Source organism: Aythya ferina, assembly GCF_964211825.1.
Source record: "Aythya ferina genome assembly, chromosome: 2".
Classification (NCBI taxonomy): Eukaryota; Metazoa; Chordata; class Aves; order Anseriformes; family Anatidae; genus Aythya; species Aythya ferina.
The window spans coordinates 142,617,604-142,631,883 of NC_140297.1; the positions used below are offsets into that span (position 1 = coordinate 142,617,604).

General features: G+C 39.1%; 1 long non-coding RNA gene across 1 annotated transcript; it reads right to left on the bottom strand.

The window, feature by feature from the left end:
- Positions 1-12,265: 12,265 nt before the first annotated feature.
- Positions 12,266-13,523, bottom strand: LOC311432795. The gene is made up of 2 exons (XR_014690337.1): positions 13,193-13,523; positions 12,266-13,097 (listed from the first exon to the last, which is right to left on the bottom strand). It is a non-coding gene; the product is annotated as an uncharacterized lncRNA (long non-coding RNA).
- Positions 13,524-14,280: the final 757 nt, after the last annotated feature.

Below are 14,280 nucleotides of genomic sequence, written 5' to 3' on the forward strand. Positions count from 1 at the left end.
CCCTAAGCTCTACGGATAATAAATTTAATTTATTTCAGTACTGCTTCAAGGCACTGGCAGATTACTTGCCTGAGAAGCAAGAGCAGGGAGAGTAGAAGCAAGGTTTATGCCTTGCCACAGGCCACCTAGAAGCCCTGGTCTTGCTGGGAGTTTGCCACCTTCCAGCAGAGACACTGTGTGCAAGGGTCCCCATACCTGCCCTGTATGTACCAGCTTTGAAATGCCACAACAAGAGGGCTGGGAGATGTGAGCCCCATAGGGAAGACTAACCTGGGAGTATCAGCTCTCTCAGTCACTGTTTTGGCATGGCTGTCCATTGTTTGCTTTGGATGATGCAAATGAAATGTGAAAATGACTTCGAGATACACGTTACTCTTCCCACAGAAATTATGGACTGCCTTATCCAAGAAGTAAATAGATGTTTTAAACAGGCAAACAAAGCTTAGCAAGGCCACAGCCTCTAAATAAGATGCAGGCATTCATTTTGGGGAAAAAAAAAATAATAAAAAAAAATAAAATAAATCCCCTGGCATGATGTAAAACTAACTAAAATAATTAGCAGCCATATTAGAGATATCTGGCCTGTGGACATCATCAAGCACTCTCATTTTTCACTGTTTTCACTCTTTTGTTATTTTGTCACGAAGTTGGACATAATGGGCTCTTATCAATGGAAAGTGCTGTGGTTGCCTGTCCTCTTCTTGTCATCTCAACTGCATAATGAAACTCAGAAATAACACACAACTCAGAAGGCATTTCTCCATTTACTCAGTGCACATAAAATTTGACATCCTACAAAACATTATGACTGAGTGTGTTGTCAGAGCTGGAAAGCATAGCAAGAAACACACACGTACAGCCTTCTGCATTGGGCACACTCCATGAGAACAGCTGTCATCTTCAGAAAGTGGTTTCCATCCACAGATATACCCAGGATTCAACCTACAGTGTGAATCACCCTTCCTCTGGCTAGCCAGTAAAGCTGAAATATTTTTTTTTAAATTAGGTTTTTATTTTAAAGTGTTGGTTTCCTAGGATATTTTTCATTTGATAGTCTCCAGTGCTGATATTTTTCAGCTAAAAATCCTTTGTAAAGGACTGTAATTGTTCCAGGATAATAGGAACAGTGAATGGATGCAAAATGTTGCCATTTGGTCTAGCTGAATATATGTATTATTTTACTTCCATACACAGTTTGCATATTCTTTCCTAATAATAAAGCATCAAATGAAAATTATTCCCAAATGACACCCAGCATATGCTCAAACAGACACAAAGAACTACTACAGATTGTGAATGCCCATCCTTCCTTTCTTAGAAAGGAATTCATCATGTTTCCAGACATTTTCTGGTACATATATCACAGCCAAATAGCTTATTTGTATTGAAACTGTTCATAAAGGGCTTGTTGCTAGGGTGACTGTACCTTTTTTTTCTGATATGTTTGTGAGCACTGAGCTTTTCTGCCTCTTTGGTTCTTCATAAACAGCTTAAAAATGAGAACTCACCTCCCCAGCATATAAAGACATTGGCAAGGTACTAAATTAAAGAATCACAAGCCTTAGTATCTTTTGTCTGACTTATTATTTCTTGATTGCAATATGCATAAAAGTACTGATACAGTTGAAGACATTGGAAACAGACTCATTTTTAAAATTTATTCTAAATATATGGGGCATCTGGATGATATTGCCTTTACACTCCTCATACATTTTCCATTGCTGGGTTCCACATATTTTGGTGCTGTTATCTCTGCAAAGTTGCATGACCCTTCCCCTAGCCACCATTTTAACGAAAAGTACATGTATGTACACAATGTCTTCTTAGACACGTGCTGTGCTAGGCCTTGTGGAACTCTGTAAGGCTTCCTACCAGCTTTATGAGCAAATTCTGTTAAAAAATATATAATAAAGTGAAGGACTATGTATCTTTCCATAACAGTCCTACTCAGTGGTCTGAAATGCAAAGACCGTCAAGGACAAAGAGCTTCTATGGCCACAAGCAATCATAGCAACTACCAAGCTGATTGAAAAACTAACCATGTAGCAACTGAAAAATAAGATGCTTTTCAGCTCATGGTATTCTGTTTCTTTTCCTGCACATGTGCTTTTGCAAGTGATATCTGCAAGCCACAGCTCCTGGAAGAGACCTACCTCTTCAGATCTAAATGTGCTTACCAACAGTAGACAATGAGTTAGCTTTACTCACAGTGCAAGGAAGTAGATTTCCCCAAGCCACATAACTTCTGTGTCTACACAGTAGGAGTTGCCACTTCAATAATTGTTGGGATATCATCCTGCTTCATCTACCAGCTTGGCTACTTGGCCAGAGAAAGGGAAATATTAACTTCAGAACAACTGCCACCATAATTGACTCCTACTGCCTGTCTACCTTGCTGAGTATATGAGTGACCCATAAAAGCAGCTTTGTTACCATTGCTTAATCTTTTTCAGTCTAAACACCATGTCAAAGACATAGACATGTTGGATGTCTCTAGATGAATCAATGTGAGGTGACATTTAGGCCTACAGTTTCCCCTGTCTTCTAAGCAGATATTTAACAATGTGGTAAGAGTGCATCTAGTAGACCCAAGGTGAGATTTAGTCTACAAGGGAGCTGGAGCAAAGGAATGTATTCTTCATACTTAGCTTGATGAGCAGTCTTTTGGCCTGACAAGCCTACAAGCATCCTCCCAGAGGAATGTCAGATCTTCAGGCTGATACACTGTAAAAATAAGTCCTGTTTCTTGGGTAACCACACAGCACAGCTTTCACCCCACAAAAGCTGCCAAAGGACAAGCAAGAAATCACTGAATGGTACATATACTGGTATTAATGAATTCACCAAGCAACCTTCATATACACCAGGAAAGCTTAATAAGGATTAAAACAATGAAAAGTCACAAGTCCCAGTAGAGAAAACTCTTGTGGAAACCATATTTAAAGGACAGAATTAACATAAGGTGTATAAAACTTGGAAATATTTTCCCCTGAAACTACTGTGTAGTTTATAGGCAAATTCCTATCCTAGCTTTGCTTTCATGTGTTTTACTAAACTGAAATTCACTGTAGGTTTCTAAAGTAACAATGCATTAGGGAAATATATATATATATATAACATTTTCTCAGAGAGGTGTTACAATATAAGTACAGTCACAATCAATAAGACAAAACAAAAGTTTATTTTAGGGCTTTTTATTTTTATTTTATTGCCTTCTTTGTAACTCCCTTGGGATGTGTGAAGCCAGGATGAGAAGAGAAAACTAGCACGTAAATTTATGTGCAGAAATATCAAATTTAGGGGAAGGAATTATGGAATTCCAGTGGATGATGTTTAGAATCTAAGCCCTGATGCTCACAGCTGTGCAGATCATTGGTGTAGGAAGTAGTAAATTGCATCTGGGAGGCTGTGAGCAGAGCAAGCACAAAGTGTACCCATCCGAGTTTATGGTAGTGTACACAAATATGCCAGTCTGAATGCCCATGTGACTACAGCTCATAAAAACACTTTGTACATTACTGTCCAACAGGATTAATTGTAGTAGATTTTTTTTTTCTTTTCTCATTAACTGCTAGGCCCCACTCTCTAAAAAGACAATAAATACTGACTCTTGGCATTCCAGGTATTTTCTGATGTCTTATGGCAGAGGTGAGAAAGGATGGACAAAAACACAAAGCAAGAGTTGTCTGGTTTGTTTTTTTTTTTTCTTCCTCTTCTTCAGAGCAAAACTTACCAGTGAGAATAAGTGTTTCTCTCCCTGCATCTAAGTTTAACAATACTTTGATTTATCTGACTTGCTTGAAACTTTAACATTTTCTTCCATAATGTTTGCTCAGGGCTGTGGGTTGAGCAGCCCTCTGGAAGACCTGCTGTATGTTCCTCCCTGCACTACATCTCTGCCAGCATAGCATAAACAAGTAACGTAAGTCATATCATAGTCACCTTCAAGCTAAAAAACCTTGTACCCACCCTTTTCATTGCAGAGAAGCTCAGCCAGCTGTTGGCTCCTTGGGCTGTTCTGTGTGCCTTTGGTGCACACCCGCTCATGTTTTTATACACACACACAACTTTTAAAATATCTGAACAACCTTGAATATGTAGCTCACAGCTTTCAGCACTGCCCTATTTCAGTGGTGGGTGTGGCCACAAGAGAGAAGATCCTAAAACCATGTGAATGCACAAAGAGTATCAGATTTATTTATTTAAAAATAAATAAATAAAAAATAATCATTGATGGAGTGTGTCCCTTAAGATCTGGCTTTCATTTCATACAGAAAGCACCTGGCCAAGTCTTCAAGAGGCAGATTTTTGGGACAGTTTCTCAAAAGACATGAGGGCGGATTTGTCCAAGTGCTGTCCTTCGTGCTTCCTGTTTGCCAGGATTGCCGAATTTATTAACTCAGTGAAATGAGATTGGCAGAGAATTTGGTCCCAAAAGCCCAGCCTTGACTTATGGTGTATCATAAAATTACGTATTTCAGAAGTGTTGCTGAAGCCTAGGGACTGACTATGAAAGTTTATACAGCATGGAAAATGTCAGCCATGACCAAGACAAGAAGCAACTCTTAAAACACAATGAAAACAAAAAATCTATCTGGAGAACAAATAAAAGAGTGCAAATAATCATCCTCTTTCCCTCTTGTCAAGAAGGGCAAAGCTGAGGTAAGGCAAGTGTTTGGTGGCTGGCTTGGCCCCATAAGCAGTGCTGAAGAAAGGCAACATCAGTAATGTTTTTAAGAAAACACAGGAAAGCATTCTTCCTTTGTGATCTGCTTTTTTAAAGTATCTGTCCCTAGAATGAGGAAGGTGAGGAAGCTCTCCACACAGCTATTAGCCCATCCAATACATCCTGTGTTTTGTTTCAGATAAGCACCAAGCCTGTGTGGGTGTCTGCTCCACTTGTTTTCTATTTCATTAGCTGTTGATGGAAAGAAAAAACGTTGTATCTAGCTTGCTTGCTGTTCACCTCTGAACCTGAAGCCTGCAGCGTAGTTTTGTTGTGACTAAAAAGTCCAACTTCAACCAGCACCACAAGCTCCCTATTGATTTTAGTGGAGCAGAATCCAGGCCTTCCCCCTCTGCCCCCCGCAGGCTGCATGCTGAGCACTGATAGCCAGGCGGGAGGTGGGTCTCCAGCATGGGCAGCCATCCAGGGCTTTCTCTACGACCACCCATGGCGGGGCTGGGCCAGGCTGTGCTGCAGATGTAGGTGCACAGGGCAAGCTGGGTGGCAGGGCCTCCCAGCACCTGAGGTGGTGCCTTGATGGCTTTTCTCTGTGCAGCAAACTGCTGACCAGACTCTCCCTCTCAGGTTTGCCCAGTACCTGGCCCCCTCCTTCCAGTGCTGCTCTTGAGACCCAAGCCCAAACACCATCAGACATAATATTTCCCTTCCATCTGCTTGTCCTCTGCACCCTGTCCTTTCATGCTTCCTTGGCAGTTATTTATCATCTCCTTCTGCTTCAGAGCTTTCAGCAGCAGGCAATGAGGATCTCCCAGAACAGCTTCACTGTCTCTTAAAGCCATGCTGTGCCCAGAACTCCCTGGGGCTGCTGCTGCCACCCATAACCATACAAGTTCTCCTTCAGGTATTTTGGGATGCTGCTGCTCACCCAGGTCTATAAGTATGTAATTAACATTTCTTTCAGACCATAGCAGCCATTGCCTCTGACACATGTCCTTTCTCACTGTTTCCTGATTCCTGTCTCCTGATTTTATTCTACTCTTATTTCTCTCCCTGCCTTCAGGAGCACTGCTAATCCTCTTGGACTCTACATGTGAAGTAAGAAGTGACAATACAAAAACATTCCTTCTGTGTAACGTCACGAGTTTTGGAGCTGGTCCTGCTGGTTGCTCTTCCTCAGTAAAGCCATTTATTCTCCCATGTTACTGGCAAAAAACAGAAACTGCTGTGTATATCGTCTCCTAGCCAAGTTCATCATGCAGGGATGAAGCACAGTCAGAGAGGCATAGTCTGTGGCTCTGTTACAGCTCTGTTGCTGTTTACTGAGAGTTGATTTTAGCCTGTGGTGCTAACATAAATTTTTCTGGTAACAGCTCATTACTGACATACCACAACCAAGTCTGGCAGTTCACCTTGAAGATAAAACCAAAAGATTAAAAGACAAATGGTGAGCAGCATCAGCATACTCTGAAATCTACATACACTATAAAGTGAGTGGAACTGCTGCTAGTGACTTCAGGGCTGCTCGTTCATTTCAGTGACTGAGCTCTGGATCATAAAATCCTACTTCACTTTATGACCAACTTTTAAAATGTTTTATTACTTTTCATTTATCTTCTCTGCTGACAGGCTAAGAGGAAGCCACATCTGAGCCATCACCATCCCACTGCGCTACTGATCACTTTTTTAAGAAAAGGTAGAGCGCTATTATCAGCTAAGCCTCTGCAGGGGGTGATACCATGTAGAAGTCAACTCAGCAGGTATTTTTTGCCTACTGTTTCACTGTCCTTAGCATTGCAGTGATATGGGCAACAACCGCAAGTGCTTGTTACAGCTTTGACTGTGTCACATCGTGGGAGGGGAACATGACAGACATTTTGCTTCTCCCCTCCATCCCACCACGCTGTGAGCAGCTGTAACAGAGAAGGCAGGTCTTCGGTGGACATCCACAGCCATGAACTCATCTTTGTCAGCGTAACCTGTGATCCTCATTACTCACTGTGACTGTGAAAAATGCCCACAAAATGTAACAGGCCTTTACAGCTAAGGGCTAGGTGGAAAACTACAGGGAAGGCTGTTTGTTGTACCATACGCAGTTGTACATGGGCTTATGGAAGAAGAAGGATGAGAGGGGGAAGCAGAAGGAGGGAGCTGTGCATAATTGTCTTTCTAACCATGCTATCCACTGTAAAAGTGTGTTTTTACAATCTTATAAAACAATGCTTCAACTCTTAATTAAAATCCATTTTTTTCTATAATAATGCATGCAAATATGTCTACTAATACATCTGGAAAATGTGTTCTCACATGTCTCCTAATAGGGATATTTCCTTTGGTTAAAGGATACTAATATAGCTGTAGTGTTACATGGTGCATTAAAGCCATTTACAGATGTTAGCTATCCCCTCACTGCTCATTCACAATACAATTATAATAGAAATGAATGAACCTCAAAATGAGCAAACTTACCATGTTTTGAACCTCTGTGGTCTAAGCAATAAAAAGAATAAAAGGAAAACAAATCAAATATCTGAGAAGGAAACATTTGTTCAGCTTTATCTCATGGGATTACAGCTTGAGCAGATTTGTTTGATTCAGACCTATTCACTTATCTCTAATTAATAACATAAAAGGTTCGTTCCTCTCTTTGGTAGCACAGTGGTTTTTAAATTAGCTGTTTCACGTGCGTAAGTCATCGCACTGTCCTTCAGACTGCATGTCTCATTGTATTTATCAAATCCGCACTTAAAAAATCAAGTGAGTAGTCCTCTGAGCAGCAGAAATAACGTAGTTGGTCCTTTGCAGAAATGCATCTTTTTTGTTAAATTCTCTAGTATCTAGTAAGGCACAAATTCTGATCAAAGTTTCTCTCCTATGGTATAGTCTGTATAATGGCTCTCTCCTGTATGGGTTTTCTGATAATCTTGTTCAAAGCTTATTCAGCTCCAGGTGCATCCATTTCCTCAGGTTTCTGTCCTTTATGTACCCATTTGTCTTAATATTTGTCAGCCATAGGGATACGAAACTGCTAACCTTTCTGGCAGATGTACATGTATTTGAAATTCATTGAAGCTTCTAAGAGTTGTTTAGGTTGAACAAACAAACAGATGAAGAGACACAAGCTTCACTCCTTTCTCATACCAGAATGAAAAACAGTTCACTGGATTCTGAACCAGTCTAATTTGGTACAGGCTCAGGAGAAGGCAAAAGGAAACATCATAATGTCATTTCTTGCTTCTTTTGCCATGAGCTCATCCTAATTCTCACAACAACAATTCTCTGGCTCTGCTCTACTGCATTTTCAAATCTATTGTTTGTTTTACTTGCTAAAGGTAAGCCACTAAGTGATTTTGTGATTTACTGGCATTATTGAAGAGCAAACACACTCAGAGTGTGTTTAACTGAAAGTGGAATCACTTTTTTTTTTTTTTTAATGAAGCTTGGAAGTTACAAAAAAAAAAAAAACATTTTCCAGTATGGAACATGACTCTTTTTTGAGTTATTAGAAATACTTCAGCATTTCAAAATGAAAAAATACTACCATTAATTATTTTCTTCCCAACAAAAGTACTTTACTGGGATTGAAATAGGTTTGAAAGTTGTTTCAGTTATCCTAGCTGTATTTGTTTCTACACAAATATAAATAAATAAATAAATGTGTAGAGATTCTTTTCTCTCAGCTATAACATTAGTTTTGTGCCCTTTCAGCAATCTCCCCACCATTACCCAGTGTCATGTGCAAGAACTAGTAGTATAAACCAATTTTCTACTGTTGTGTGAAAGAACATACAACACAATGCCAAAATGGCATATTATGTTGATATGTTTATATTAACAGCTTTCAGTCTTTTCCATTTTGTAGCTGAACAACCAGTCACCAACAGCTAACCCTCTCAGGTGCCTTCTAGAAATCTTTTCAGCAGTCTTTTTTTTACCATGCTCTAGTAAAGACACTACTGAGATCGCAAAATCCCACCTTCCATGTGGGTCTTTTCTATAGTGTTCACAACGATCAATGGCAAATAATTGAGCACACCTGGCTCATTAAACACCAGATGTTTACAGTTTTTTGTCAAAAAAATTAGTTTGACACTGCCAGTGAGAAGGAAGTTACCAAGCTTTACAGCAACTAGGGTTGTGATCCCTTAGACTTCAAGCCAATCTGATAGTTTAACTCCACATTTCAGCAAGCATCTCTCCTTCATCTGGACCCATCCTGCTGCCACACTAGCTGAGAGCTGCTCTCTCAGACATTCTTTTTCCTGTGCCTTTCTATAAGATTTTGTTGAGCTATTTATTCAGGAGTGAACAGTGTTTATCTATCAATTGCTTTGCAAGACCAAATGAGTCAGCCTTCTTCCCAACCACCAAATTAGCATTTTGAACCTGCTGAGCATCTCCTTATGGATGTGCCAAACTGACTGTTAGTAATTAAGGTACTCAGGTGAGATGAGTAGTTTGCACAGCAAAGAAGAATTTTCATTAAACGTTATCAAAATACAGCATCTTAATGAGGAACTTATCCTTGTGTTGTATTTCCTCTGAGCCTGAGAGGCTGGTAGCATGTTGCATTATGACAAGTCTTTCTACTGCAAATGAAATTAGATGAATGTCTTGAAAGTCTGTCTGATCATTCATTACTTTATCCTCTAGAATAATAGACAAACGACTATAATTTCTTTAAGATAAAAATGAAGCAAACACAGTCATGGTAAAATTGGTATTTATCTTTCTGACCTGAGGTCAGAAAGCAGAGAGAAAATTGGTTTTGAATAGAAATCAGGAAGTTCTCCTGACCTTGAAGTAATGGATCCATGAGATCTAAAAGTCATGCCAAAGTCAAGATTTTTGCTTTGTTCTTTCAGGCTGTTATTATATTTTTCTTTTGTATTTATTTTATAGGCAAATATTTTTATGTCTATATCTTAGATGTGTGCTCAGAGAACCTAAACCTTATAGAATGACATTCCATCCTGATTTTTAAATGGTTTGACTTTTATTTAGTATTTGGTAGTATCATCAATTTATTATCCATAATCACAAAGGGCTTTCTATTGTATTTTTCAAAATATGAAAAACAGTATTAGTTCAAAGTACACATGAAATAAGCCAAAGTTTGTCAATATACATTTTCTTTGTTGAAACTGTGTATTATCAAATGGAAACACTAAAAGTTTTGTGAAGGATGAAAGGACATATTATAAGCCAGAAGGATGCCAAGCCACTGTATTGTTAGTTTGGGATGAAGTTTCAAGAAAGTCCATAAGGGAAGAGGAAAGGCTTGGGCTTCATGGTGCTGACAGTTCAGCAGAGGAGTATCTCCAACAGCTCCCTCCTTTCAGACAGTTATAGCAAGCTTCCTCTTATCCAGACTTTTCAACCCATTTCCTCTGTTGCTCCTCTTAAGTCTTGTTTTATAATCCTTTCACCACCTTCAGTTGCTTTCTCTACATACACTTAAGCAATTCAATATCCTTTTTGTGATGAGGTGCCCAACACTGAACACAGTATTTGAGGTCTCACAAGTGCCATATAGAAGGGGACAAAGATCATGAAGTCCATCCTCCTTTCTGTGGGTAGGGACATATACCCACAGAAAGATCAGGTTGCTCAAAACTCTGTCCAGTGACTATAAACACTTCTTATGATGGAGCATCCACACCTTCCCTGGACAACCTATTTCAGTGTTTCACTACTCTTGTGAAAAATTTCTTTCCTATATCCAATTTAAATCTATCTGCAGTTTAAACCCATTAATCTTATCCTGTCCAGGCCCTGGTAAAATGCCTTTCTTCATCTTTCTTATAAGTCCCCTTTATATATTGAAAGGCTGCACTGAAGTCTCTACAGAGCTTTCTTTTTCCCAAGATAAACAACCCCAACTTGGCTTCTCTTCATAGGAGAGGTGCTCCAGCCCTCTAATCATTTTTGTAGCCCTCCTCTGGATTTGTTCCCCTGTACCAACGCTACTGAGATGAACACAACTTTATTTGACTATTATTTACACAAAGATAATTTTCTTTGAATCATTGACAGCTGAAATAGTTGAGTCAAATCTATTGATGCAAAACTAAGAAGAAACTATTTTTCCTGATACAAAGAAGAATTTTACCTAGAATTGGACCCTGGCTTGTCAGTGTTAGTGAGACTTCTGAAGGGGTGGAACCCCATGATGCCGTTTTCAAGCAGAGCTTTGGCTTTTATAGGGAAGTAACACATATCTGAAAACAGCCTTGCTGGACTTAACATTAGTGCTGCTGAGTTTCCAAAGGACTGATAGATATTAAAGGATACAAGGCTGGACTTGGCAATTAAGTTTCTGGCATATGTCACAAAAGCTATTTGAGACAGAAGGCAGAGGAAATAGCAAGAGGGCAGACTCTTCTCATTTCAGTGGACAGCCAAGTAGGGCAAACTCAGTCAGCAATCCAGAAGGGCATGTTTCTCTGAGTCACATATTCCAGCCCTACCCCTGACCAAATTGCCTTTAAGCCTCTTGAATCAAAATCTGCTTCTTTCACTGTTCAGGTTTTGAGAACAAGTGGAGACCTGAAGTCTCTTGTCTACCTTTTTTTTTAAGAACAAAATAATAAAAATAAGAACAGAAACCGACCCTCTCCCCTACCTCTGTTGGCTTTTTTTTTTTTTTTTCTTAATCTTAGTTTTCAGTCTTTTCTAGGAAAAATGGTGTCATGGATATGGTTTGATTCAAACCAGCTGTAGAAGTTAATGATCATAAAAACTATCAATACGGACCTGTCTATCAGACACTGTTTAACTTGGATAACAGTATAATATTGAGGGTTGTATTTGAATGTATTAAAACATTAGCATGGCCTACATGCACTTTGAGAGCACACTTAAACTGTTGTCTGTCAGCAATACCAACAGTTTACACTGAGTTTCTCATAAGACCACATTTTACACAAAACCTTGTTTATACTCACTTTTTGAAATATCAGTTGAAGGTTAATTAGAGGGCAGGCAATTTTCTCTAAATTTCTCTATTTAATATGTACTACCTTCTAAAACTTAATTAGCTTATTCACCTTTTTACATGCAAGAACTGATAAATAAGTGTTGCAAAGAAACCTATGCACAATGAGATGCAGTATAGAAGACAGCTGCTTCCAGGGATACAACAGGAAAAGACCTTTAGGAAAACAACAACAAAAATGTAGTATTAATATTCTATATGATCAACTTTGGAGTAATCAAAATAAATAAACATTTCACATTCTCACATTTATAAAAATAATAATTTAATTTGCATATCCTAAAAAGTGTCAGTAGGAGTTTCTTGCTTTGCCCTAGGTTTTCCCCACACTGGCCCTACCAGACTGTGTTGTCTACTATTACATGCTTTTGTTTTAAGGGAACGCCTAAAGGGGAAAAAGATAGACAACACTGACCCATGCTCAATATGAAAAACATAATAATAAGTAGCCTCCTTTCCCAGAAAGCTTCTAACTTATTAGTGGAAGTCTTCATGACCCCAAAAGGAGCCCATCTGCAGCTCAGCACCTGGGCCCAAGCCCATTGCAAAACACTAAGAAATGGTTAAAAAAGAAAGAAAAACCATGCATACAAACCCCAAAATTTAATCAGTAAGTCAATCAATATTTATAACATGCAAATAGCTTCACAGGTCTGTTAACATACTCTAAAACTCTGGTTACATTTGCATATTCAAGTATTTGATTTTTATATACAAGCAGATTCCTAATTACTTTTCTTTTCACTCCAGATAATATAAGCTAAAGTTTTCTATGAAATAAAACACAAAATAGTAACAATAAAATAATCATTATTATTCTTATACAGCAGGAATTTTTTATTTAAAAAAAAAAAAAAGGAAATGAATATTTAACAACTTCAGCAATCTAACAGAATATTCCCAAATGGTTCATAACTTAAAGCATAAACATTCATGTACACTGGAGCTTTAACTGCACATTTTATTTACTGCAGTAGTCTTAAAATCCTGCAGATTAGGGGTGTGGTTATTTTTTTTGCTATGTCAATGGAGACATAGCAAAATGGAGAATTTTCTACTTTTTTAACGGAAAAGCCTCTGTGACTTTTATTATGACAAAATCTGTTGTGCTATAGGCACTTTTAAAAGGTTAGGTCATTCAGCTGAGGTACAAATCAGTGATGTGTGACTGTACTCAGTCAAGGAGCAGAAGCTGTGTGTGTCTCAGCACGGCTAACACCTACAACTTTTCAATTCTTGTCACTTCTTTGGTTCTTAACATGATGAAGTTGTATTTGCCAGAAGCTCAGTGTTGGGAGGTCCTCATGCAAAGCTCACTGTAGTACAATGGGAGATTTCTTGTAATCCAGGATCTTACCAAAGACACAACGTCTGTGACAGGACACATTAGTTGGTACTGTTTCAACAGCAGCTTTTCTGTAGAAAGTCATTTCAGAAATTCTTCATGTTACTATGCAAAATTTAGGCTGCAAGCGTCATATAATACAACTTTCTTCTGAAAATGAGCCTACCTTTAAAATTAGACCTTATGTCTCAGGAGTTCATCCACCCTTCCTTTGGGCACCATCCCCATGCTCAGCTTCTCCCAGTGTGAGCAACTCTTCTTTGTGTTCAGTGGGGATTTTTCTTGCTGCAAGCTGTGAATTTTGCTTTTTGTCCTTGCCTTGCACACCCCTGAGAACTACCTGCCTCTGCATTCTCTGTAACACCTGCCAAGCTGGGTAACCAAAGGCTTCAGCTGGTCCCCGTGTCAGCCCTCCCTCCTCCAGGTGAGCACACTCCACTCCTACAGCCTCCTCTACTAACTCACTTGCACATCTCTGCGAACTGTCTTTGTGATTTTCTGCTGGACTTATTCCTTCAGCTTATCAACACCTCTCTTGTGTGAAGGGCTTAAAACAGGACATGGTATTTCTCATATGGCCTCACAGGTGTTGAGGAGAGGGAAATAACTTTCCCTTTGCTTGGTATCTATGATTTTCTTAGTATTCAGCTAAGTACCCCATACCCTCATGTAGGGGAACTTGGGGATAAAGAAGAAAAGTGCTGTTCCCTTCTTACGTTTCCCTTCCTCCTTTCCTCACCATTTCCATGTGCAAGATTTATAAGGAAAACATAAAATCATTAAATAGCCCAGTGTTTTCACAGATGGTTTGCAATCTGCATAAATGTACTGGACTGTTCCTCTGGGTCTGGCTGTCAGAGGTACTGGGCCTCTCTCACCAGGTAGGTATGTTTAGGACAAGAGGATCAGCAACATACCCAGAAATTCTGAGCTCACTGTTCATGTGGGATGTCTAATGTTTGAATAACTTTGGATAATGCAAACCAAAATGCCTCACTACTGTGTGTGTCCTTGAGTGTAAATACAGCAAAGTGAGTTTTCCTTTTCTCTTCAGCACTTGCCATAATGATTTGAAACATTTAACTAATCAGCTGTAGCAATTATTAGCTTGCAGCCAAACCATGATTTCTGACTCAGTGCTTCCACCAATACCACATCACTTACATCCCTGGGCTAATTATGCATCTGCTATATGCCCATAAAGCAGATAGGATAGGCCCAAGAAATTATTACAGTGATGTACTTTTGGAATAA